Source organism: Gossypium hirsutum, chromosome A10 (genome assembly GCF_007990345.1).
Source record: "Gossypium hirsutum isolate 1008001.06 chromosome A10, Gossypium_hirsutum_v2.1, whole genome shotgun sequence".
NCBI lineage: Eukaryota > Viridiplantae > Streptophyta > Magnoliopsida > Malvales > Malvaceae > Gossypium > Gossypium hirsutum.
In genome coordinates this window covers 94,980,101-94,984,090 of record NC_053433.1, presented here as the reverse complement: position 1 = coordinate 94,984,090, position 3,990 = coordinate 94,980,101, and positions in this window count along the sequence as shown.

The window sequence follows — 3,990 nt, the reverse complement described above, 5'->3', positions numbered from 1 at the left end:
ATGTTTGGATTTAAATTTTAGACTTTATGGATTTGGCTTTTGTTTTGGGATTTTAATTTTGGTTTGAAACTTATTTTGAAAAATGCTATTCATAATCAAAATTTTAATAAAGACGACATAACTAATAAGGTGCTATAGTTTTATAGGACAATAAATTTATAAAATGTTTTCTGCTGCAAGGTTTTGGAAATTAATATGATTTTTTACAATGTAAGTGGGTAAATGATTGTATTTGTTTTGATTGAATCAGTAGTTTTGGAAATTAATACGTAATTTTCTAAATACTTATGTTTTTGATAAATTAATTGATTTTGATATCTTTGAATAAAGTTAGTTTTTCACGAGAATTAATTGACACCATCTTTACATAACAATGTAAGCTCTATAATTCGGTCGTAACATCTGTACCGGGTATGGAATGTTACATTTGGTGGTATCAAAGTCAGGTTGTAAAACTCAGGTTGCATTTTTTAGGTCCAGAATGTTCTAGAAAAATAACTTCAATTTTAATTGGAAATCTTTATTAAATGTGACTGTTTGATTTTTGAAAACTGAAAACGAGACTCCAGCGTCGGTCCAAGTAAGAAACATGAACTTTTAGCTATACGTTAGATATTTTTGCATATGATACTTTAGTAGAAATATTTTCCTTTAGAGATTATAATGCACTAACACCTTGTCTAAACTCTGATAAGTACTTCTGATAAAATTTTAGATTTAGGGTTTTAAAACCTAAACTAATTCATAAAACTTTGAAATTGTAGTTAAGATAATGAGTACTTGTGGATCCCGAGGACGTGGTACCCGTAGGCACGGTGGTAGCCATTGGAGGACTCGAGTTAGGCCATCTTCGATGGGCAGTATGCCCCAATTAGATACAAATGAAACTATTCAATCTCCGATTGCTAAGACTAATTTTAGGGCTTAGACTAACGGGGACGATGCACTATCCCAGGCTATGTTGAGGGTGTTAGAGAGGATCGTTGGGATCCATACTGGATTTGGGAGCCAAAGGTCGGTAACTGAACAAATTTGGTCTAATGGGGCGAGACTGTTTAGAAGTGTTGTTGGGGTCGCCTCGACTATAGCTGAGTATTTGTTGGAGGCCACAGAGAGAATAATGAATGATTTAGATTGCACCCCGAGTAGAAACTAAAAGGTGTAGGGCCATTGCTTCGTGACAAAGCTTATCAGTGATGACTGACTATTGAGCAAGGCACCCAACCTAAGCGAGTGACTTGGGCTTATTTTCAAAGCGTCTTCCAAAATAAGTTTGTGGGGGTAAGTTATGTTGAGGCTCATAGACGTGAGTTTATGGGGTTGACTCAAGGGAATAGATTAATGGCTGAGTATGAAGCTGAATTTTTGAGGTTGAACAGGTATGCTCGCACATTGTTTGAGGTCGATTATAAGAAGAGCATTTGGTTTGAGAAGGGATTGAGGCACAACATTAAGGTTCTGGTAGCTCTTGAACGGGAGTGCGTCTTTGAAAATTTGGTGGAAAAAGTAAAGGTTACTGAGGAGATAAAGCACGCGGAGCCCAAGAAAAGGGATAAGGAAAAGAGTCAGAACAAGAAAAATAGGGATTCGGGTCCTTCTAGTTCATCTCAATGACCTATAAAACTGGCCAAGTTTGAGAAACCTCAACAATCAAAGTAAGCTGCTAGAGTGGAACCTGTTACCAGTGTTGAGCGGGTTCCAGCTTGTGAGTACTGTAATAGACACCATTTGAGCGAGTGTTGAAGGAGGATCAGGTCTTGCTACAGATGTGGATCTACCAAGCATAAGATTAGTAAGTGTCCTCACATGGTTGAGTCGGTAAGAGCTCCGATTCAAGATGAAGTTCAGTAGGAAAGGGTTGTTTAGCAACTTGCTAGGGGTCGTGGTCAGATGAGGGGAGGAAATGGTGGTGGTTGTGGTCAGAGGGCACTGGGAAGAGGTACGGTTTAGACTGAGGCTAGATAGCCAGCTTTGGTTTACGCGGCGAGGTACTATGAGGACAAAAATGTGACTGATGTGATAGCTGGTATGTTTGTTATGCATTCACTTCCTTATTTTGCATTGATTGATTGTGGTTCCACACACTCTTACATTTCTAGTAGTATACAGGGAAATCTGAGGATTTTGGCTAAAGACATTAGTAGTGAGTTTTCAGTGACTAGTCTTTTGGGACAGTCTATTCGAATTAGTAAAGTGTTTAGGTGGTGTTTGCCTGAGGTTCAAGGGTTTGTTTTCGTGGTTGATTTGACGGAGTTGTCTTTCAGAGAATCTGATCTGATACTGGATATGGATTAGTTGATGGAGTATCGGGTTGGATTAGACTGTGAATCTAATAGGGTGACTTTTAAGTTTAGGGACCTCTCTAATGTGATCTCTGCTCTGGTAGATGAAAAGTTGGTTTGTGATGGGTGTGATGCGTATTTGGCTTATTGATAAACGCCAAATTATACACATTTTTACCCCAAATACTTAGCATATTTATGGATGTTTATTACTAGATTTGTGGATTTTGGTGCTCTTAATCCGGTTATTTCATGTTTTGTACTCAAGAGAGCACCAAGAGTCAAAAGGAGCCAAAAACGAGCAAAAAAAGGACAAAACAGACTAAATCGAGAAGATGACACGGCTTAAGCCTTTCCACACGGGCAGCTCACACGCCCGTGTCTTTCGAGGGTGTCGACTAAGGCTTTCACTATTCACACGACCTGGCCATTGACCCACACGGCCGTGTGCAATTTAAAGGATCGAACACGGCCTGGCAATCACGTCACACGACCGTGGCACATGGGCTATTTTACATGGAAAAGGATACTTAGGGAGGAAGAAAGCCAATCCAAAGCCTATATAAACACCCTACGTATGACTTAGAGGGGGCCCCTCCTCCAGAAATTTTCTGGAGTACAGAACCATACACCGGGAATTACTTGAAGGAAGCCAGACGATCCATCCCAAAAGCTGGAGCTACTCCAAGACTGAAGATCTCTCTCAGAATTCCTTCAGGGGTTTTAGAGTTTTCTTTATGTTTTGTTATTTTCATACTTTTGAGATGTACTCTTATCTTATTATGAACTAAACCCCTTAGATACCTAAGGGGGTTGAAACCTATGATGGATCTTGTTATTATTATCTGAACTGAATGATAAATACTTGATTTGTTCTTAATTATGTGTTCTTAATGCTTGAGTTAATATTTCGGGTATTGATTCATGATTTGATGTGCTTATATAGAGGAGAAAAAGTCCCTATCTAAGAGTAGATTTGGTATAATTAAGCGGAGTTGATCGAACTCCTAAAAATAGGGTTACGAGATTTTTTTGGATTAGGGTGAAACCTAATATGGGAGTCCATACAATTTACTGCTTCCCTAGGGGTTTTAATTAAGAAAGAGATTTTGATTAATTCAACTGAGGGTTAGACGTTATTAGTCTCGAAAGAGATAATAATATAGGTTAGGGAGTCTCACGGATCAAGTCAAGTGAATAAATCGTCTGGTTCAGAGTCGGATAACAAGTGAAATCTAGGTGGATTCCTCATTGGGTGTCGTCTTTATCAATTACTTTTCTTTAAGTATTTTTCCAAATTTTCTCTTTACTTTAAATTAATTAGTTAATTAGTTTAGTTAATTAGTTTAATAAACAACCCCTCTTTATTTCTAGGTTAAATAATAAAAAGATAGTTATTACTAGTACTTTTGGTTCCCTTGGGTACGATATCCCGGTCTTGCCATTACTATACTATTGTTCGATAGGTGCGCTTGCCTTTTTGTCGTGATAATAGTTAGTCTAGGTTTGATCTTCATTATAAATATTTATTACTTGTTACGAATCACGCGATCAAGTTTTTTGGCGCCGTTGTCGGGGAACTGAAGTATTAGAAACGCTTAATTTTTATTACTTTAGCCATTTATTTTTTTCTTGCAATTTAATTTAATTTAATTATTATTTATTAATTGACTTTTTCTTTCTCTTGGCAGGTTTTTATAGTTTATGA